Consider the following 25,403-nt stretch of genomic DNA (forward strand, 5'->3'; position numbering starts at 1 on the left):
TTTTAATGAGTTGTTTTGTTCTATGAATTTTTTTTCCATTTCACAAATTCTATTTTTTAAGGGGTTATTTTTTTTTTCCATTTCGCAAATTTTGTTTTTTAAGAAGTTATTTTCTTTTTCACAAATTCTGTTTTTTCTGGCAGTTGCTTTCTTTTACCAGTTTATTAATTCTATCTTTTAATGAGTTATATGCTTTTCCCATTTTACTATGTCTATTTTGAGTTTTTTCCAAACTCTCTTGCAAGATTTTCATTTCCTTTCCCCATTTTTCTTCTAGCTCTCTTTTCAGGTCCTTTTTAAGTTCTTCTAACAGAGCCTTGTGTTATGGGGACTAGGTTATTTCACCTTTTGGAGCTTCCTCTGGAGGCAATTTGCCTTTAGTCTCTCAGGGTTTGAAATCTGTTCTTCTCTTTTGCCATAAAAGCCACCAATTGTTAAGAGTCTTCTTTACTTTTTTACTCATTTTTTAAAAGTTAAGGTCTGCCTTAAGGGCAGGAGAGGTTTTCCAAGCCATGGCGGCTGTGCTGGGTCAGTGCTGATTCACTCCTGGTACTGGGTCCACCACATCAGCAATGCCCTGGGGTTCTGTGCTGTCTGCTCTGGTATTTGTGGTCAGCTGCCCAAGCCTCACTTTCTCTCTCCTGCTTTTAAATGAAACAGACCTTCTCTGATCTGCTTCTTCCTGCAAACTCTCTGCCCCATGAAGATTGCATTGCCATACTGAGACTGCTCTGCCCTGAAGCTCTGCTCTGTCTGCGCTGGCTTTTGTGGTCAGCTGTTTATGCTTCACTACCTCTCTCCTGTTTCTGATTGAAACAGATCTTTTCTGACCTGTTTCCTCCAGTAACTTCTCTGCCCCAGAACTCTGAGCTATCAGTTGGTGTTTGTACTGGTTGCCCTGGCTGCCTTCCTCCTGTTTTCAATTGAAACAGACCTTTTTTTGCAATCTTTGCAATTATCTTCAGCTGATAATTTGTTGCACTTCCAATATTCTGCCCATCCAGAGCTAACGCAGAGGCTGGATTTTGTAATTAATGTGGTGATTGTAAAGAAGGTCAGAGAGAAATGTGTCTTTACTGTCATCTTGACTCTGCCTCTGGAAGTATCTATGATTTTTAAAGGCATCCAATCCTTTTTCCTATAATTCAAATTAGAAAAACTCATTTAAAATATATTTAATATTTATTACAATATTTGGCATATAAGATTTTATTCAAAAATTTCAGACATTCATCATTGCCATCTTTCATTTTTCTATCTTTACATTTTCCTATCTTTAGAATCTCTCTCCTTTCTTCCTCATCATATCTATAATACCTTTATTGACTATTTATTTTTAACAGTTTTTTCCTTTATGATCTTCAATCCCACTTGCTTCACTTTTTTCTTTAGAGTTTCAGGTCTCACATTGGATTTGTCCTTTCTGAAGTATTTGAACCGTAGCATTTCAAATACAAATCATATTATATATAAAACCTTATTTCATAATCTAGCACAGACTATAGGACTAACAGATCCTAAGCTTATACATCTTATACATCAGTATTGACCAGAATGAGATATCCAATAATATTATTGTAATTATGTGACATAGTTGATAGAATTCTAGAACTGGTGTTAGGAAGACCTAAGTTCAAATTAATCTCACATTTACTAGCTGTTTAAACTTAGAAAAGTAACTTAACTTCTATCTCAATTTACTCATCTCTAAAATGATAATAATTGCACCTATCTGCCAAGGTTGTTTGTGGGAACAAGATGAGATAATAATTGCAAAATTAGCTGCATACATTAAAGCACTGTGTTAATGCTAGGTATTCATCTTTATTGTTGTTATGCTAGTTGTTGTTACATGCAGAATAAATACAATGTGATTTTCAGGAGAAGGGGCAAAGTCAAGAACCCAGGGTTGAAATTCTGTCACTGTCATTGGCTGTATGACACTGTGTAATCCACTTAAGCAATTTTGAGATTCAGTTTTTTCACTTTAAAACAGGAATAGCAATATCCCTTACTCCATGCTATGAGAATAAAAAGAGATATCTGTAAAACATGTAGCACAGTGTTTAGCATACAGCAGAAAGTTTATAGATGATCTTATCGTTCTGTGTTGAAGCATTGCTATGAAGATGAGATATTATTTACAGTTTTGTGAACTCTTACATCATAATAACATGTTTTCATTATTATTATAATTCCAATTTGTATGATTTTGCATAAGTCACAAACTCTCTGAAAGCAATTTTACTCATCTACAATGTGAAAGTATGGTACTCTATTTTATACCTGTGTCACTTGGAGCAATTAATTTTATTTATAATTTTGGTCACAGAAGAAATTAAACAATAATATCACTGCTAATCAATCTTAAATAAATAAATAACATGCAGCATACATGTTTAATCACTGAAGATAGGTCAATAGGATCTTTGTATATGAAAAGTCCCGACTCCTTCTACATGGAGATTATATACTTTATGCCTATTTACCAGCCTACCCCTACCATTTCACTTACAAGAAAAAATTTACATGATAGGCAAGAGAAACATAACTAAAAAGTATAAACATAAATACCATTGTTTGGGACTTGAAATATTCTGCACCTTTGAAATATTCTGTACCTTTCAAAAAAATCTTTCCTTCAAGTGGATAGTCACATGATATAATTAATTGATAGTAGGAGCTTCTGGTGAAGAATTTCTTCTACCAATGCAGATAGGCAACTATTTACCAACTCAAAATCTTAGATTGCTACTATGGCTCAGAGAATTTCTGGGACTTGTCCAAACTTATACAGCCAGTAAATATTAGAGGAAAAATTTGAGCCCAGATTTTCTTGACTTCCAGATGAGATTTCTCTCATCATCAGACAAGCTGTCTCTAAGTGAAGTATATTGTAGCACTACAGAACTGGGTCTTGATTATTTAAATTCGTACTACATAATTCCTTTGACTTGGAATCAATGACCATATTTGATATAATTATAACTGAAAATTCAGTATTTAAATACATGTGACTATTATGAAAGTGCAGGACAAGGGTATTTAAATGCTTATTATGTGGTAGGTGTTGTGTGAAGTATTTTGTAAATTTCTCATTTGATCAGCACAATAGCTCCAGGACATAATTGAATTTATTATCCCCAATTTATAGTTGAAAAAACTGTGACTAACAGAAGTTAAATAATTTGCCCAGGATCATAGACCAGTAAGTGTCTGTGGCTAGATTTGAACTCAGATCTTCCTGATTTGAGTTCCAGAGTTTTACCCACCACACCACTAGCTATTTCTTAAAGGATGTATTATTCTTACTAATTGGGACCTAGCAGTGTTTTGAAGGTTGAAAAGTAAGGTACAAACAACATAAAATGAAGTGTCTTGCATCACTAATATTGAAATGAAATGAAATGAAATATCTTCTAGTACCAAATGCAAAGTTTGTTCCACTAAACCATGCTTTCTTTAGTTTTTAGAGCCATCTTTTGTTTGTTTTTCTGTAGGATTTTGTGGAAGACCTCTGGAAATTCCATCTATTATAAACAGAATTTCTTGGGTTCTTATTGCCTTCAAAATATATACTGGCCATAAATTATATCTCTTTTTTTCTCCTCCTCAATGTGTCAGTAGATAATGGTTTTACAAATAGTTCTCTGACTTGTGTTGTCACATTTCCATGAGTATGAATGTACAGGACAGCTCTACTACTCAGAACCACATTTTTATACTAATGATTAGGAGCCAAGAAAAAACATAAAGGCCTCACAGGAATGAATAAAGTGCATACTTGTGGTTTGTTCAGGAGGAGATGTCTTCCAACCTCTGACAAATATTTTAATTACATCTAAAATACCTCCAACCCTTTTATGTGGACTGGGAATGATACTATGGAGGTAGTTTGGTAACGGTTTATAAATAAAGATTTTTTTTCATCACTATTCCAGCTCTTCTGCACATTTCATTTAGAAAAAAAAAGTATTCTATTTCCAAAGCAATGAAGTAATTCTTTAACCTCTTTTAGTCTAGAATCTAATCAAAATACAAGTTATTAGAATTCAATAACATATTTATTAAGGGTCTATTATATTCAAGCTACTTTGTAGATATTTTCTTTAAAAATTGATAAAATCATAGATTTAGAGCTGCAAAGGTCTTAGAGTCCATATAGATCAACCCTCATTTTTTTTTCATAATTAAAATTTAAGTTCATTTATTTCTTCTGTTTTTTATCATCATTATTATCTCCAAAATCCTTATCCTCCTCCTTTCCTCATGTAGATATTAATGTCACATAAGAAATATTATTATTATTATTTGCTGAGGCAATTGGGATTAAGTGACTTGCCTAGGGTCACATAGCTAGGAAGTATTAAGTGTCTAAGAGCAGATCTGAACTCAGGTCCTCCTGATTTCAGGGCTGGTGCTCTAACCACTGAGCCACCTAGTTGAGCCAAGAAGTATTATTTTTTTTAAATAGTATTGTAAAAGATAAAAGAGAAAAATATCAGTACTATTGATGAATAAAATGAAAACATGTGAAATGTACATTTATAGAACCTCCACCTCCATGACAAGGTAGAATAGTGTTGTCTTCTAAAATATCATCATTAGAATGCCACTTAATCTTTAAAATTTTGTTACAATCACTTTTCATTTTGTATGTATGTTATATTTTGAATTACATAGTTATAGTTATTGTGTATATTGCACTCTTTCTCTGCTTATTTCATTCTACATCAATTTATGTACATCTTTCCATGCCTTACTGTGTTTGTCACATATATTACTTCTTACAGCATAGGAATATTTCATTACATCCCTAAACCACAATTTGCTGACATCTATTTTATTTCCAAGTCTTTATTGGAAGACACAAATGATGACAACTATTTTGGTGTATGTGGGGGTGCTCTTTCTGTCAAGGGCTTCTTTGAAGTATAAACTCAGGAATTCTTCTGCTTCAAACTTTATGGGTATCTTACTTTTTTATTTTTGCATAATCCTGGATTCTTTTCCAAAATTACTATAACTCCATTTTGCAACTCCAACATAAGTGCATAATTAGAATTAGTCAATGCTTTCCTTTTAAAATTACACCTCTTTTTTATTGCTGTAAGAAGAATATAATATGCTCATATAATTGTTAATTATATAATTTTTAATATTAATTTCACATATATCTTTAGAATATGTATTATGGAATATTATATAAAGTCTTGGTCTTAAATCTGATTTCAACCAAGTAGCTTTCTAGATTTCTTTTTCTTTTTTTTTTACTCCAATAAGTTATTTATTTGTTTATATATTCATTCATTCATTTGTTTATTTTTATCAGATTTCAAGTGATTTTTTTTTTAATTAAAGATTCTTATTTACAAAATAAATGCATGGATAATTTTTTCAACATTGATCCTTGCAAAACCTTTTGTTCCAAAATTTCCCCTCCTTCCCCCATCTCTTCCCCTAGCTGGCAGGTAGTCCAATATAGGTTAAATATGTTAAAATACATGTTAAATCCAATATATGTATACATATGTATACAGTTATCTTGCTGCAGAAGAAAAATCAGATCAAGAAGAAAGAAAAAGAAAAATTGAGAAAAAACAAAAAACAAAAAGCAAGCAAATAACAACAGAGAGAGTTAGAATGCTATGTTGTGTTCCACACTATGTTCCCACAGTTCTCTCTCTAGGTGTAGATGGCTCTCTTCATCACTGAACAAGTGAAACTGGTTTGAATCATCTCATTGTTGAAGAGAACCATGTCCAAGAGAAGTGACTGTTGTATAGTCTTGTTGTTGTCATGTATAATGATCTCTTGGTTCTTCTCATTTCACTTAGCATCATGTAGATCTCTCCAAGATTGTCTGAAATCATCTTGCTGATTGTTTCTTACAGAACATAATATTCCATAACATTCATATACCATAATTTATTCACCCATTCTCCAATTGATGGACATTCACTAAATTTCCAGTTTCTTGCCACTACAAAGAGGGCTGCCACAAACATTTTTGAACATGTGGATCCCTTTCCCTCCTTTAAAATCTCATTAGGATACAATCCCAGTAGAAACTTTGCTGGATCAAAAGATATACACAGTTTGATAAGTTTTTGAGCATAGTTCCAAAATGTTCTCCAGAATGGTTGGATCTATTCACAGTTCCACTAACAATATATCAGTGTCTCAGTATTCCCACATCCCCTCCGTTGGTCATTATTGTTTCCTGTCACCTTAGCCAATCTGACAGGTGTGTAGTGGTATCTCAGAGTTGTCTTAATTCACATTTCTCTAATCAATAGTGATTTGGAGCACCTTTCATATGAAGTATCTTTTCACAGAAATAGTTTCAATTTCTTCATCTGAAAATTGTCTGCTCATAACTTTTGACAATTTATCAATGGCTTGATTTCTTATAAATTTGAGTCAATTCTCTATATATTTTAGAAATAAGGCCTTTATCAGAACCTTTGGTATGTTATCTCATTATTGTCATTCTATTGGATGAAATTATTCATTGTATCTATGATTTGCTCTTCTTTGGGATGAGATTATTTAGTTTCCAGTTACTTTGGGGTCCATTTTTCCTTGGCCTTTTATTGAATGTAATTTTTATTGAATCATGATCTGAAAAATCATGCATTTACTATTTCTGCCTTTCTGAATTTGATTTTGAGCTCTTTATATCTTAATATATGGTTAATTTTTGTATAGGTTCCATGAACTACAAAGAAGAAAGTATACTCCTTTCTGTCTACATACAATTTTCTCCAAATATCTATCATATCTAGCTTTTCTAGTATTCTATTTATTTCTTTAACATCCTTCTTATTTATTTTGTGCTTTAATTTATCTAGTTCTGAGAGAGCAAGGTTGAGATTTCCCATTATTATAGTCTTGGTGTCTATTTCTTTTTGCAACTCTCTTAAATTCTCCTTTAAGAATTTAGATGCTACACCACTTGGTGCATATATATTTAATATTGATATTGCTTTATTACTTATGACACCCTGTAGCAAGATATAGTTTCCTTCCTTATCTCTTTTAATTAGATCAATTTTTGCTTTTGCTTGATCTGAAATCAGGATGGATATCCCTGGGTTTTTTTGTTTGTTTGTTTGTTTGTTTTTACTTTACCTGAAGCATAGTAGATTCTACTCCAGCCTTTTACCTTTACTCTGTATGCATCATCCTGCTTTAAATGTGTTTCTTGTAAATAACATATTGTAGGATTTTGTCTTTTAATCTAGTTTGCTATCTGCTTACACTTTATGGAAGAGTGCATCCCATTCATATTTACAGTTAAAACTACTAGTTCTTTATTTCCATCCATTTTATTAATCCCAAATTATACTTTTCTCTTTCCCTCCTCCTCAATATTTCACTTCTGAGCACTACTTGCCTCAAGCAGTCCTCTCCCTTTATAGATCCTGCCCCTTTCTTATACCTTTCCCCTACTATTTCTGTTTTCCCTTCTATTTAGACTACTCCTTCCCTTTTCCCCTTTTCCCACTCACTTTTCTATAAGATGAGAGAAGTTTCTCAATGAAACCAAATATATCTAATATTCTTTTTTTGAGCCAGATCTGATGAGAATAAAATTCATACAATATTCATCATCTTCCATTGTTACCTTCAATTATAATATATTTTCTTTGTCTCTTCCTGAGATGTAATTTCTCTCATCTTACCTCAAATTTCCCCTTTTTTCTGGTACAATCCCTTTTTCACCTCTAGTTTTATTTTTATATTACAACAATAAAATCAGCTTATACATGTACTCACTATGTATATCCATAACAGAAATACATTTCTCAAGAGTTTTTTTTTTCTTTTTACCTTTTTATGCTTCTCTTGAGTTCTATATTTGGAGGTCATTTTTTTGTTGTTGTTTAACTCTTGTCTTTTCATTAAAAATAAATGTAATTCACCAGTTTCATTGAATGTCCATCTTTTTCCCTGAAAAAAAAAATGCTTAGTTTTGCAGAGTAACTCTTAACTGCATTCCAAATCCCTTTGCCTTTTAGAATATCAGATTTCAGGCCCTTTGATCCTTTAAAGTGGAAGCTGCTAAGTCCTGAGTAATCTTTATTGTGGCATCTTGGTATTTGAATTGTTTCTTTCTGGCTGCTTGTAATATCTTTTCCTTGGTTCCATAGTTCTTAAATTTAGCCATGATATTCCTTGAGGTTTTAATTTTGAGGTCTCTTCCAGGAGATATTTGGTGAATTATTTCAATGATTCCTGGGCAGTTCTCTTTGATGATTTCCTGAACAATAGTGTGTAGGCTCTTTTTTCCATCATTTTCAGGGAGTCTTATTACCCATAGATTGACTCTCCTAGATCTATTTTCCAAGTTGGTTGTTTTCCCAATTAGGTATTTTACATTTTTTTTTCATTTTTATTTTTTTGTTTGTTTTGCTTGACTGATTCTTATTGTCTCATTGAATCTTTAATTTCCATTTGCTCACTTCTGAATTTTAGTGAATTATTTTCATCATTTGCATTTTTTAACTTCTTTTTGTATTTGCCCAATTTAATTTTTAAATGAGTTGTTTTGTTCTATGGAATTTTTCCTTTTCACAAATTCTGTTTTTTAAGGAGTTATTTTCTTTTTCTGTTTCATAAATTCTGTTTTTTCTGGGAGTTGTTTTCTTTTTCCATTTTATCACATCTACTTTTTAATGACTTATATGCCTTTTCCAAACCCTCTTGCAAAGTTTTCATTTCCTTTCCCCATTTTTCTTCTACCTTTCTTTTAAGATCCTTTTTAATTTCTTTTAGGAGAGCCTTGTGTGATGGGGGACCAAAAGGTGATGAAGCACCTTTTGTGGTTTATCTGGAGCCAATCTGCTTTTAGTTTTCTCAAGATTTGAAATCTATTCCTCTCTTTCACCATAAAAGCTGTCTATGGTCAGAGTTCTCTTTATATTTTTACTCTTTTTTTTTTAAATTAAGGTCTGTTTTTAGGGCAGGGGAGATTTTCCAAGCTTCCTGTACAAGCAGTGGCTTCCTCTACAAGAGGGTGCAGCTGAGCTAGGTTAGTGCTGACTCACTCCTGGTGTGGGTTAAGCATAGCCAGTCCCATGAGATTCTGATGTTTTGAGCTTTTTAGTCTTATTAGTAATTTAATTAAATAGAACGTTTTTCTTGTGAAATTTCTTTTTTATTCTATTCTAGTAAAATTATATATTTTTGTCTTTTAAAAGAATACTTGTTTTGTGAAATCTTCTTTTATTATTTTCTCCCATTGAATTATAAGGTCCTCAAGGTCAGAGATTATTTTTTAATTTCATTCTAATTTGTATCCCTAGCATTTAGCATAGTTCCTTGTTCAGTGACATAGGTTTATTGAATTGAATTATTATCATATTTAAATATTATTCATTTTTGAGAGTTTATTTTGTTATATTTCAACTTTGTAGAAGTTATTTTTTAATTATTCAAAAGTTTGGGATATTATATTTCATTGTTTCTCATTATTCTGTGTTCAATCTCTTCCACTGATCTATCTTTCTAATTTTTTAAAACTAAAACAAGATATTTTTGATGATTACTGTTTTATAGTATAGTTTCAGATCTAGACCTATATTCTCTCATATAGTCTTTTTATTTTCATAATTTCATTTGTTATGTATAATTTAAATGAATTTTATTATTTTTAACTAATTATAACATTTCTCCTTGGTAATTTAATTGTATAGGAATAGGAATTTGAGTTAATTTGGTAATATTTTAATTTTTATTGTTTTGACATGATCTAGTCATGAGTACTGAATATTCTTTAGGCTATTCCTTAAGGAGAATTTTAAAATGGAATTCATGCAAATATTTTGCATGCTTTCTTAAGTGGTTCCCAAATATTTTATGGATTTTATGATTTTTGGAATGAAGTTTCCCCTTGCATTATTACCATAATGAGAGGGCAGAAATAAAGGACACTAAATCCCTCTCCTAACTTTCCTTAGGATTTGGACTTTCAGATTATTCATGATTAACTTTAATTTGTTTCAACTTCATAGAAAAAAAAATGATTCCCTCTAGCTATCTTTTGTTCCTCCTAATCTCTCTTCAGATTTTTTTTTTTGGTCTGTTATTTTCTCTGAATAGATTATAAACTTTTTAAAGTTAGAGATAATCTCTTTTTTTCCCTCTCTAATTAGTATCTCTATTATATCAACAACAATTAGAGATAGTTTCATCTCCTTTTTACCTGTATTTATGCCTTTTCTTTTTATTCTATTGTTTATGGTGGGATTTTTATTCTATGTCAAATAATAGTAAGCATAAGTAACCTTGATTCACTTTCATATTCATTGGAAAATGTTATAGTATATTCCCATTGTGTAGGTTATTTTGGGTTTTTCATAGATGCTTTTTTATTATATTAAAATGTCATTTTATTCACACATAGAGAGAGACTCACACTCACATACTCACATACACATACACACACATATACCTAGCTTTTTTTCTTTTTTTCTTTAATTAAAGCTTTTTCTTTTCCAAACATATGCATGGATAATTTTTCAACATTAATTCCTGCAAAACCCTGTATTCCAATTTTCCCCTCCCTTCTCCCATCTCCTCTCCTAGATGGCAAATTGCCTAATATATGTTAAACAGGGTAGAAATATATCACACATGGGTTTTTAACATTAAAAAGTGCTGCAGGGTTTTTTTTTTCCTGCATTTGTTGAGATGTTTATGTGGTTTTTGACAGTGTAGTTTTTTAAATGCTTATATTGACTGCTTTCCTAGTGTTGTACCATCCCTGAATCCCTAAAGTAAATCTTACTTCATTACAATAAATGATGTCTTAGATGAATCACAGTAATCTGCAGGATGTTGAATTAGTCTTAAATGCTTTTTTTTTTTGTCCCCGGAGGCAATTGGAAAGTCACAATTAAGTGAGTTGCTTGGAGTCACACGACTAGGAAGTGTTAAGTGTCTGAGACCAAATTTGATTTCAGATCCTCCTGACTTCAGAGGTAGGGCTCTATCCACTGTGCTACCTAGCTGCTCCCTTCAATTAGTCTTTATTAATAATGTTGGCACATAGAATTCATTGGATGTTTTATCTTTCCTTTCTGTTTAAATTAGGGTTATGCTTTCTTAAAGAATTCTAATAAAATGATTTATTTATCAATTTTTTGAGAATAATTGATAAAAAATGGTGTGCTGACTTTTAAAAAAACTTTTGATTTTCCTATGAATTCACTAGGATCAGAAATTTTGTACCTTCCCTTTGATAACTCTTTAAAACTAATTGTATTTATATTTCTTAGATTAAATTCAGATCTCCATCTGGTTAGATTTCTATTTAAGTTATTATGCATATTATTCATGAGTCAATAGAGATGAAAGGCAAGTTCAAATAAGAACCTTATCACCTGCCCCCACTTCCATTTTCTCCTCCACTGTTATTATTGCTTAGAGGTAAACATGGGAGGGTTACAGAGATTCACTGCTTACTCTTCCATCTTAGCTTCTGAAAGCCTTAAATGATCTTTGAAATGATGCCCTGAAATGATGCTTATCATCTCCACCTTCACTGTATATATTTACATTTCTATTCAGTGAACTATTCTTAAGATATTTTTTGCATATTTCTATGTATGGAATAACAGAAATAAAAACCAACAAATGCAAGAAATGAAACATTTGTATAACATATTCTAGCACTCAACTGGCAGAGAACTAAAGTAAGCCTACTGAGAGGAGAACCTCAAAATGAAATCATATCAAAAATGATTATAACAAACAATTCATACACCACTATATCACTCTCTTAGTTCTGTTTATTACTTCTCCTTTAATGCACCAAAAATTATATCAGGTTTTCTTGATGTTGTACCACCATTTTAATTCATATTAAGATTGCAGTCCATTAAAAAGCCTCAGATCTTTTTTTTTTTCAAATTGCTATCTTGACATGTATGCCATATGGGTGAATTTTTTTTTATTAAATGTATATGAATTAATTTTTTCACAATAAATTTGAGCTTGCTTCATTAAGTCCAATATTTTATTTTGTAAAGAATTTTTCCAATTTTCCAAAACCATCCACACAATACCATGTGTGTCCTAACCCTTTCAGTTTTGTGTGTTTTTTAAGTGTGTGCATATAATCTGTAAAGGTATACTTGAGGTGTACCTCAGGTCAGGTTTTCAGGAGATAAGATAAATATGGTTCATTAAAGATAGAAATCATAAGTACAGAAGGAAATTGCTTTTGAAAGGCATAGTCATCTCTCAGACATGCACTAGCTCAGGGAGAGGCATATTGAGTGAATCACTTTTAACAATGAATTGCATGAGAATTTATTTAACGCTGTACATCATAATTCTACTAACCTTAGGATATGCAAAGGAAAAAACAGTCTCTTCCCTCAAGAAACATACATTCTGATGGGGGAGATAAAATGTAAATAGGTATTTACACAAGATACATAGGAAGTAGATAAAATATAATGTTATAGGTGAAGGCTTTTTTAACCTAAGAGAAACAGAAAGACCTCTTAAAGATGAAAACCAAATGATCATGAGACATGGAGGAGGAAAGAAAGTTCATTCCAGGAAAGAACAGATATGAAAAGGATACATAAAAGATGGCACACTCAATAGGGGAATAAAAAGTTGTTTAGTGTGATTGGACTGTAATGTACAAGATAGAAAGATGGATGGAAACAAGTTGAAAAGAGTTTTAAAGCCCAAGGAATTTATATTTGGTAATAAAAGCCACAGAAATTTATTGGGTTAGGAATGAAGGGATGGTCAGACCTAAATTTTAGGATAAAATTCTTCGACAGCTGTATCAATAATAGAGTGGCATGGGAAATGACTTGAAGCCATAAGTTCAATTAGGAATTTCCACCTTGTAACCTATTTGGTGCCAAAATGAACTAGATAAAATCCTGGTAAGCTAAAAGAGATGATGCAGCTACTGAAGTGACTTATTGTTGTAGAGTAATTTGGATATGGGAAGAATCTAATCAACTCAAATCCATAGCACCAGAACTAGGCCAAGAAATTCCATCAAATCTTTATTAACCAAATTAGATTTCAAGTATCCTCAATATAATTCTTCTGAAACATCCTATATCTCACCCACCATTTTCTCCAAAACAAAGAGCCCAGGCCTAATCCTGGAAAATTCTTAGGCCATATTTAAGTATACTCACACAGTGCAGTTGGCCCACTTTAGATGAGTATGTTTCAGGATCCTTATGATTTTGGGATGTCACATGGAAAAGATCACTGGAATTCCTGAAAGTTATGTGTGGGAGGACATGTGAATTCTGATTTGGCAACATTTAAACAATAGTACCTTTTTCCATTTCTCCATGGAAAGAAAATCATAATGCTACTTTTTTTTTTTTAATAACCATATCCATGAATGACAACCTATGATCTCTTGTTAGCACAAAATCTTTTTCAATGTGCATAATATAACATGACATAATTTATAACATAATGTTGCTGTTAAGTAATTTATAGTCATGCCCAACCCTTCTAGACCCCAATTGGGATTTTCTTGGCAAAGACACTGGAGTGGCTTATTATTTCCTTCTTTATCTCATTTTACAGGCAAGGAAACTGAGGCAAACAGGTTAAGTGACTTGTCAAGTATCACACAACTAGAAAGTGTCTGGGGTCAACTTTGAACTTAAATGAGTCTTCCTAATTCTAGACCCAGAATTCTACTGTGCCACCTAGTTGCCCTAACATTGACTTAAGGGCATATTTATGAGTGAATGATAAAAATTAGTGTATTTTAGGTGAGGTGCTAAACTCTACTTGAGGAAAAAATGGCCATTACATGGCTACATAAGCCATGTAATTCATAAGATAAGCTGTGGGAACTCTTATTTTAAAAGTGGAAGTGGTGTCTGTGTCTACCAATGTGGGTGAAATTCCATTCTGAAGTACAAATTGATAAGAGTAGATGGATTCACTTTTCTCCCAAACCTGTTTTGCCCTAAATAAAAACAAGTATATAGCTTATTTTTATTTTTTTTAATAATAGCTTTTTGTTTTCAAAATATGTGCAAAGATAGTTTTCAACATTCACCCTTGCAAAACCTTGAGTTACATTTTTTTCCTTCCCTTCCTGCTGTCCTTCCCTTAGACAACAAGTGATCCAATATATGTTAAACATGAAATTCTTCTATACATATTTCCATGTTTATAATGCTGCACAAGAAAAATCAAATCAAGAAGGAAAAATGAGAAATAAAAAAGCAAGCAAACAACTCCAAAGATGAAAAGATTATGTTGTGACTCATATTCAGTCCCCATTCTGGATGCAGATGCCTTTCTCCATTACAAATCTATTGGAATTGGCCTGAATGACCTCGTTGTTGAAAAGAACTAAATCCATGAGATTAAAAAATCACATAACCTTGTTGCTACTATATACCATGTTCTCTTGGTTCTACTCACTTTATTTAGCATCAGTTCATTTAAGTTTCTCCAGGACTTTCTGAAATCATCTTGCTCATCATTTCTTTTTTTTTTTTAATTTTTTTAAAATGAAAAATATCAAAATATATTTGTCATAATGTCATATGTATAATTGATCTTATATTGCCTTCTTTCTTAAGTGGTGGGGAGGATTGGTAAGGAAGAGAAAATTGGGAAAACTAAACTAAAAAAAAGAATGTTAAAATTTTAATGCAATTGGGAAATACCTTATGAAACTTATAAATATATTTTAAAAGATTATGAAAAACTGACTCTTATTTTTGGTATATTTTGTCTCAAATCCATGATAAGCTTCTTTTTAAAACAGTTTATTAAAGCTTTTTATTTACAAAACATATGATGGGTAATTATTCAACATTGACCCTTGCAAACCCTTCTGTTCCAAATTTTCCCCTCCTTCCCCCCATCCCCTCCTCTAAAAGGCAGGGAGTCTAATACATGCTAAATATGTTAAAATATATGTTAAATACAATATATGTATATATATTTATACAGTTATCTTTCTACAGAAGAAAAATGGATCAAGAAGAAAGAAACTGGGAAAGAAAACAAAATGCAAACAAACATCAACAGAAAGACTGAAAATGCTATGTTGTGGTCCACACTCTGTTCCCACAGTCCTCTCTCTCTTTGCATGTATATGGCTCTCTTCATCACTGAACAGTTGGAACTGATTTGAATCATCTCATTGTTGAAGAGAGCCATGTCCATCAGAATTGACCATCATGTAATGTTGTTGTTATGTATAATGATGGTTCTGATCACTTCACTTGACATCAGTTCTTGTAAGTCTCTCCAGACCTCTCTGAAATCATCCTATTGGTCATTTCCTACAGAACAATAATATTCTATAACATTCAAATACCACAATTTATTCAGCCAATCTCTAATTATGGGCATCCACTCAGTTTTCAGTTTCTTGCCACTACAAAAAAGGCTGCCACAAACATTTTTTTGTACATGGGGGTCCCTTTCCCTCCTTTAAGATATCTTTGGGATATAAGCCCAGTAGAAACATTGCTGGGTCAAAGGATATGGACAGTTTGATAACTTTTTTTAATTAAAGTTTTTTTTTTAATTTTCAAAACATGCATGAATAAATTTTTAACATTAACTTGTAAAACCTGTTCCAATTTCCCTTCCCTCCCCTAGATGGCAAGTAATCCAATATATGTAAATCATGGTAAATATATGTGTTAAATGCAATATATCCATGTATATTTATAATTATCTTGCACAAGAAAAATCAAGTCAAAAAGAAAACAAAATTAATGCAAGCAAATAACAACAAAAAGAATGAAAATGCTGTGTTAGTTCTCATAGAACTCATAAGAACACTTAGTTCTCATAGTACTTTATCTAGATGTAGATGGCTCTTTTCATCACAAGATTACTAGAAGTGGCCTGCATCATAGCATTGTTGAAGAGTGAAGTGCATCAGAATTGATCATTGTATAATCTTGTTGTTGCCATGTACAGTTATCTCTTGGTTCTGCTCATTTCATTAAGCAGCAGTTCCTATAAGTTTCTCCAGGCCTCTCTGAAATCACCCTGCTGATCTTTTTTTTTTTTTTGACTCATTTAGATAAAATGTATTTTTTATTATAGTTTTTTTATTTACAAGATATATGCATAGGTGATTTTTCAGCATTAACAGTTGCAAATCCTTTTGTTCCAATTTTTTCCCTCCTTCCCCCAACCTCTTTCCCCAGATGGCAGGTTGACTGATACATGTTAAATATGTTAAAGTATAAGTTAAATACAATATATGTATACATGTCCAAACAATTATTTTGCTGTACAAAAAGTCGGACTTTGAAATAGGATACAATTAGCCTGTGAAGGAAATCAAAAATGCAGGTGGACAAAAATAGAGGGATTGGGAATTCTATGTAGTGGTTCATAGTCATCTCCCAGAGTTCTTTCCCTGGGTGTAGAGGTTCAGTTCATTACTGCTCTATTGGAACTGATTTGGTTCATCTCATTGTTGAAGAGGGCCATGTCCATCAGAATTGATCATCATATAGTATTGTTGTTGAAGTATATAATGATCTTCTGGTCCTGCTCATTTCACTCAGCATTAGTTCATGTAAGTCTCTCCAGGCCTTTCTGAAATCATCCTGCTGGTCATTTCTTACAGAACAATAATATTCCATAATATTCATATACCACAATTTATTCAGCCATTCTCCAATTGATGGACATCTACTCAGTCTCCAGTTAGAAACTGCACTACAAAGAGGGCTGCCACAAACATTTGTGCACATACAGGTCACTATCCCTTCTTTAAAATCTCTTTGGGATATAAGCCCAGTAGTAACACTGCTGGATCACTTTTTGAGCATAGTTCCCAATTGTTCTCCAGAATAGTTGGATCCATTCACAGTTCCAACTAAAAATGTATCAGTGTCCTAGTTTCCGCACATCCCCTCCAACATTGGTCATTATCTTTTCCTGTCATCTTAACCATTCTGAAAGGTATATAGTGGTATCTCAGAGATGTCTTAATTTGCATTTCTCTGATCAATAGTAATTTGGAGCACCTTTTTTATATAACTAGAAATAGTTTCAATTTCTTCATCTGAAAATCGTCTGTTTATATCCTTTGACCATTTATCAATTAGCTGCTCATCATTTCTTATATAAAAATAATATCCCAATACATTCATATACCATAACTTATTCAGCCATTCCCCAACTGATGAGCATCCACTCACTTTCCTTTTGCTTGCCACAACAAAAAGGGCTGCTACAGACATTTTTGCTCATGTGGGTCTTTTTCCTTTTTAATGATTCTCTTGGGATACAAATCCAATAGAGACACTGCTGAATCAAAGGATATGCCAAAGGGCATAGTTCCAAATTGCTCTCCAAAACAGTTGGATCAGTTCACAATTTCACCAATAGTTTTCCCACATGCCCTCCAACATTTATCATTATTTTTTCCTATCATCATAGCCAGTTTAAGAAGTATGAAGTGATTCCTCAGAGTTGTCTTAATTTGCATTTCATTTCTCTAATCAAAAGAAGCACATAGTCTCTTGAAAGGACGCCCCCTCCCACTCCATACACAGACAAAAAAAAAAAAAAAAAAGAATTACAATTACTGTTATGGTAACCACTTCTTATTTATTCCCAGGAAAATTCTTAATAATAGATAAGAGCTGAGTATCCTAAGACTAAATGAAAATCTGTACCTGTCCTTAGCTGTTTCCTTCTAAATATTTTGGGGTTTATTTTGTGCTGAAGGAAGAAACAAATTCTAGCCCCATCTCATGCCTATGATTTTACTTTCTTCCTTGATCCCAGCTTCTTATTTGAACAGAGAAAGATCTATACACATTTATCTTCTATCAGAGTATTATTCCAAGGAAGTACCTTAGAGACCATCAAATCCAAAGATTCTTGACATGGTCCCATGGATATATATCAGGGAATCTAATAACTTGGATGAGGGAAAATTGCATCTTTATTTTTTTTTTACTAATTTCTAACTAAAATAGAGTATTTCCTTCAAATATGAATGTAAGCAATAACCCATCATTCTGAGAAAGAACCTCATTTCACCAGACTGTCAAAGGGGACCTTGACATAAACATTTCCAGAATTCCTGACTTGGTCTAACTACTTACTCCAACTACATCCTCATCCCCCACATCACTCTCCACAGTTTTGTAGACAAGAAAGGAAGAGTTTAAGGAATTTAAGAATCTCACTCAAATTGTATTATTTTCCTCTATATAATCAAAAAGCAAGAAATAAAAGAAAATAAAAATAAGTTTTATTTTTAAATCTTTTTATTTTTTTTTTAATTTTCAAAAATCTATTATCACTCCCTCACACCTTTCCTCATTGTGGGTAAATAAGAATAAAATCCACATATCAAACACACATTCTTAAAGAAAACAAATTCCACATTGGCTTTGTTTCCCCCTGCCCCAAATTATATCTTTCATTCTGCACCCAGAGTGCACCTCTCTGGAAAGATGTGGTTCACATTAAAGTCTGCTTTTCCAAAGTTTATGAATATTTCCTTTCTTTGGGGTAAAGTCAGTATCTAGTTCTGCCAACAATTCCTAAAGAAAAGGATATTTGACCTACATCTTAAAGGAAACCAAAGGATTCTCAGAAAGGGAGAGAAAAACTCTAGGGCCAGATAGAAAAAAAAAACCACTGAGTGATGAGGTGAAATACAGTGAAGAACAACAAATGTCCCTATGCCTGGAGTTGAAATGATAAGAAGAGACCATTCTTTTAACCTTGAGGCAGAGGAGACAATAATCAGCACAGATGAAGCCAACCAGCCAAATGTAGAATCAGAAGAGCCAAGTCAAAAGACAAGCATGGGCTGCAAAAGGAGGCAGTCACTTGGAGAGATATTCACAGGATCAGTGAAAGCTAAGGTCTTTGGGGGCATCAAGGGATCAAAATAACAGGTAAGTATAGGTAGATTTAGTAGGGGTAAATTCAGGTGGTGAGGCTGGAAGTAGGCCCAGTGAGTAGGCTGGAATGCTGCTTATAGTGAAGAGGAAGTTAGATGAGTCATGTTTTGCAGCTGTTTCTTGGCCTTACTCAACCTTCAGGTGATTGGTAGGTGGTTTCTAGGGCAGAGGCCCTGACTCACAAAGATGCTGTTTTAGAGCATGTACTCTGGCTTGGGGAAGCCAGACAGATTTCAGAGTAAGAAAGTTGAGAGTGAAAACCTGAAATTTTCCAAATGATCAATGTTTCTTTCTGACAGCTGACAAAAGAGGTGCCTCACCTCTCCTACCATTGCTATATTTTTGCTATATGACATATGGCCACTGACAAAGATCAGCTTAAAATAATTCTTAGATATAAAACAATATCTATGGTTCTGATAATTTTTTAAAATTGTAGATGGTTTACAAAAGTAAAGAACAAGTGTCATATGTTTTAGTGATAGGTTTTATTTATTTTTTTATTTAATTTGTTGTTATTGATTGATTTTTGTTTTTATTGGTTTAGGAAATTCTCAGTAAAAAAAATGAAGAAATTTTCTTCTCCTTCACCATCTCTTCCTCCCCCTCTTTTCTTCTTCTTTGTTCTTTCTTCTTGTTGTTATTTTTGAATGCAGATCAAAAACTGCTCTGTAATTTACAGTATTAAAGAGAAGAACTCAAATCTGGCTCACAATACAGATATATAAGATAACTTTCCTAGAAGTCTTTACTAAGAAGTTCTGGATTATGATATCTTGTTAGAAACAAACTGCTTCTTTATAATAATAAGAAATGTCTATGTAAAGGCAATAGCAAGCATTATTTGTAATGGAGAGAAGCTTGATGCATTCCCAAAAAATCAGGTGTGAAACAAGTTTCCCATTATCACCACTATTATAAAGCATTGTACTAGAAATGTTGACTTTGGCAGTAAAAAAAGAAAAAGAAATTAAATTAGAATAGGCAATGAGGAAATCAAACTATCACTCTTTGCAGATGATTTCATGATAAATTTAGTGAATCCTAGAAAATTATCCAAAAACCTATTGGAAATAATTTACAGATTTAGCAAATTACAGAATATAAAATAAACCCAGACAAATCATCATCATTTCTATATATTGCTGACAAAGCCCATAAGCAAGAGATAGAAAGAGAAATTCCATTTAAAATTACTGTAGACAAAATAAAATACTTGGGGATCTACCTGCCAAAACAAAACAAACAAACAAAAAACAAAACAAAACAAAACAAAACAAAACAAAACAAAAAAAACAAGAAATATATGAACATAATTACAAAACACTTCTCATACAAATAAAGTCAGATCTAAACAACTGGGAAAATATAAATTGCTAATGGGTAGGCCAAACTAATATAATAAAAATGACAATTCTGCCTAAATTGGTCTACTTTTTCAGTGCCATATCAAACTGCCAAAACATGATTTCATAGAAATATAAAAAATAATCACAAAATTCATCTGAAATAATAAAAGATCAAGAATATCAAGAGAATTAATGGGAAAAAAAAAGACGACGGATTGTGGCTTAACCGGTACCAGATCTAAAACTCTATGATAAAGCAGCAATCTTCAAAACCATTTGATAATGGCTAAGAATAATAATAGGGCAGTAGAATAGATTAAATATATATGGCACAATAATTAAGGCCTATAATAATCTAGTATTTGATAAACACCCAAACTCTAAATTCTAGCATAAGAACTCACTATTTGACAAAAATTGCTGGGAAAACTGGAAAATAATGTCAGAAACTTGGCATAGAGCTACATATTACATTCCATAATAAAATAAGGTCCAAATGGATATATGATATAGTCATAAAGGATGATAACATAAATAAATTAGAAGAACAAAGGAAAATTGATCAAATCTTTGGAGAAGGGAGGAATTTATAACCAAAGAAGAAGTAGACAACACCGTGAAAGGCAAAATCAACAGCTTTAATTACATATATTAAAAAAGTTTTGCACAAAGAATGAAAAAAAAAAAAAGATTAAAATGAAAGTACAAAGCTGGGAGAGGGGGGAATTTGTAGCCAGAGTTTCTGATAGAGATCTCATTTCTAAAATATATAAAGAACTGTGTCAAATTTATAAGAATACAAGTCAGTTGATACATGATCAAAGGATATGAACAGACAATTTTCAGATGACAAAGTTAAAGTAGTCATATGAAAAAAAAATGCTCTAAATCACTATTGATTACAGAAATGCAAAAAAAAAAAAAAAAAAAAACTCTAAGGTACCACCTCACACCTCTCAAATTGGCTAAGATGACAGGAAAAGATAATGATAAATGTTGGAGTGAATGTAGGAAAACTGGCACATTAATGCATTGTTTGTGGAGTTGTGACATGATCCAACCATTCTGGAGAGCAATTTTGAAGTATGCCCAAAAGGCTATCAAACTGCACATATCCTTTGATCCAGCAGTGCCATTACTGGGTCTGTATCCCAAGGAAATCATAAAGGAGGGATGTGATTTTTGCACATGTGCAAAAATATTTGTAGCAGCTCTTTTTGTGGCAGTAAAGAATTAGAAAAGGAGTGGCTGTCTATCAATTGGGAATGGCTGAACAAGTTGTGTTATATAAAGGCAATGGCATATTATTGTTCTAAAAATGATGAACAAGCTGATTTTAGCTTTTCCTGTTTAACAGGAAAACATTGTTCACAGTAACAGCAAGAATGTGCAATGATCAACTATGAAAGACTTAGTTCTTCTCAGTGGTTCAGTGGTCCAAAGCATCCCCAATACATTTTGGACAAAAAATGCCATCTGCCTCCAGAAAAAGAACTGAGAAGACTGAGTATAAATCAACAGATGCTATGTTCACTTCTTTTTTCTGTTTTTTTTTTTTTTATCTCTCCCATGGTTTTTCCCCTTTTGCTCTGATTTTTCTCTCCCAACATGATTCATAAAGCAATGTGTACTAAAAATAAAAAAATTAGAAAAAAAGAAGTGAACTGTGTTTTAATGGATGCTATGAACATTTCTATATCTAAGCTTAAATTAAATTATAAACTATCAATTTTTAATAAGGATTTGACAATTTTTATCCAAAGGATGGGAATAGAAGTGGAAGAAGAAGTGTTTTTAGTGTTTGCTTGGTCTATAATATGGAGTTCATTCCCTCAGATACTTAGTTCTAGTCTAGATGTCCTTAAGCTTTTTGCATGTTATAGATCTAGTCTTAAAATAAAGTTTTTAAAAATATAAAATAAGACACAAAGGATTGTAAAGGAAAACAAATATATTGAAATAGTTATCAAAGTATTTGAGAAAATATGTTCAAAGGCCCCTAAAATCTATCCACAAACTCTTAAGGGTATTATGGACCCTGGATTAGAAACTCTGATCTAGATACTATAGAAAAAGAAAAGTACTTTCTTGTCATAGCATCTCCAATGATCCTGTCCACTGATTTCTCCCTAATCCCACATCAACCTTGCAATTTGTGTCTATCTATCTATCTATCTATCTATCTATCTATCTATCTATCTATAATTTATTTATCTGCATAAATGCCATTCCTTCTTCCTCCTCTACCCATAAATAGCATTTAAGGACCTTTTATCTTCTTTATTTAGTATAACCTCAGACACATAATAGACAATTAATAAATATTTGTTGAATAAAATAATTACAAGTATCTAAAATGTGAACCAAAAAAAAAATTGGAATACAGAGTTTATTACCTCACAGTATAATTGTGAGGATGAACTACAATAATGTAGTAAAGTTTTTTTGCAAACCTTCAAGCCTAAATCAAAATATTTTGTATTTCAAATACCATATACTAATAAAGGTCTGAGGTGGACAAGATCACATAATTATCTAAATTCTGATTGGTTGCTATAACCTTCTGGTAGGTCTGTTTCCCTTGATTTTCAGAAGAACTATACATCAAAAAATGCTCTTGAAGCTTGATTCTAAATTATAGCAGCTTTAAATTTTTCTGAAACTCACTTTGTATCTTTCACCAGATGGTCCATTCAAAATGGCATAAATTATTTTTCTTGAAGCCAATCCTATATAATCTATTCTACACTATTTAACTTTTCAGCTTTTCTTTTCTACTCATAGGAAAATACCAAGGACTCTCTATGAATGTCCACAGAGAAATCATATTTCAAATGGGTGCTTTAGGAATGACAATGTTGTGTGGGAAAAGAAAGATACTAATGTAATCTTGGTGGATCTCTGACTCAGGCTAGCCATTTTGGAAAGTAATTTAGAAATATGCCCTCAAAGTCACTTTAGTGTTTGAAGCCTTAGATCAATACCACTACTAAGCATATATGCCAAAGATATCAAAGAATCAGGAAAAGAATTCATATGAATAAAGATAATTATAATAGCCATTTCAGGCCACAAAAGATGGAAACTAAGATGGATGCTCATCTATTTAAGAATGGCTAAACAAATTGTATATGTTAATATTTTTGATCCTTAAATAATAATGGAATGGACAGTTTCAGTGGAAACCAGGAAGACATCCAACAACTAATACAAAGTAAAGTGAACTGAGTAAGGCAACATTTTATAAAATGCTAACAACAGTTTAAAGGAAAACAACTTTGAACAATTTTAGGATTCTGATCTTTGCAATGACAGATTTTGTTTCCAGAGGATCAACAATAATACATATGACTTATTTCATGCTAAAGAGATGATGGACTTCACACATAGAATGAAGAATATATTTTTTAGAAATGAACAGTAATGAAATGTCATTTATTTAATTCCATTTATTTTAATGAGAATTTTCTTTTTATTATTGTTAAACTGGGGGAGATGAAAAGGAGAAAATAAATTCATGTTAATCAAAACAATAAAATTAAATTTCAAAAAGGAATGTCTGTGCTTCAGAGAAGCTCTGGAATCTTTTCTTCTCCTACCAAACCCATATATAGCCACATGCCATGTTATTTCTTCAAAGGTGCTGCCATTGTTTGGTCTTTGGCGTTAAGTAGATAGCCATTGGGCATCCATGCACCTTGCCTTAACCCAAACATGAGCTATTTAGGGGTACAATTGTGAAACCCTTATACCTCAAGGCTCCCTTCTCAGCTGTGGTCCTAGGAGAGTACTGGAATTGGCTTTCCTTTCTCACATTCACTTACGCAGTTCCAGGCTACAGAGTTCATTCTGCTTCTTACACTGGCCTTCCTCCAAACCAAATCTGCATCTCTTTTTAGGGCTGGGCTGCAGCTGCAAACAGAATGTACGTCTGCAGCACTCTCTCTGAAAATAGTTGTCTTTGTTGTGACTAAGATATCCAGATCTTTTTTCAGGAGTACCCTTATTTGATTGACTGATGAGCCTGAGAGTTATTTTTGAATCTGGGTTATTTCTATTTCTGATGTAGGATGCAAGATGCTGCACAATTGCCCAGCCCATACTCTATTTGATAATACTTTTTCATCTTTGTGAAGGCAGCAAACTATTTTGTTTTGTAAAGTCTGTATTTGTTTCAGAAATATTGATGGTCAGGACTAGTCTCTGGGCGTCTCCCCACAAGTATTCAATTACATTGCCTAGAGGCATAACTTGTCAACATCATGGGTCCATGTATTGTCACCAGAAAGCTTTTTTTTTTTCTCTTGTGTTAGAAAAATATAATGTCCTTCAGTAGCTCATTATTTATCAAGTATGCAAACTATAAAGGGATGTTAAATGTTAATAAAAATCCTTTCTAGGGAAATTAATGATGGAAGGTTATGGTGAATTTGGACATACTGCTCATACCTGAGAATCAAAGTTGATAGAATGAATTGTTTCCATTACAAAGAAACTAATTAGATGATGCCATAATCTTTGAATTTCTGGGGGAAATTCATGTGGTTATGTACAGAAATGCCAGTTAATTTAATAAAGGAAATATGATATTTTAATTCATTAATATACTCAGTTTTACAGAAGTTACAAAGACTAGAAAATTTACAGTCTGATTTTTTAAAACAATTTTAAAAGTTGTTTCCAGTTTATTTTTTAAATTTTCTTGCTTAAAATAGGTTACTTTGTTTTGTTTTTGTTTTTTATTTTTGATGAAATTATATATATATGCATATAAATATATGTATATACATATATATAGAGAGAGAGAGAGAAAGAGAGAGAGAGAGAGAGAGAGAGAGAGAGAGAGAGAGAGAGAGAGAGAGAGAGAATAAGTCATACTATCAAAGATTTTAGCATTGGAAAAGATTTCAGAGACCATTTCAGATGCCAGTCTTTTACCATATAAATGACAACATACTTGGCAAGTGAACAATCATCCCTTATATTAATACTTCAGTAGATCAGTAGAGAAGTCTCTACTGAAAAAGGTACTCTATTCTAGTTTTGGATCACATCAATTAGACTGTAATTTACATAAGTAGGTAGATGCTTTTCATTATCTTAATTCTCACTGGGTCCAGTGAACAAT

The sequence above is a fragment of the Antechinus flavipes genome, chromosome 3 (assembly GCF_016432865.1).
Source record: "Antechinus flavipes isolate AdamAnt ecotype Samford, QLD, Australia chromosome 3, AdamAnt_v2, whole genome shotgun sequence".
NCBI classification, from domain to species: domain Eukaryota; kingdom Metazoa; phylum Chordata; class Mammalia; order Dasyuromorphia; family Dasyuridae; genus Antechinus; species Antechinus flavipes.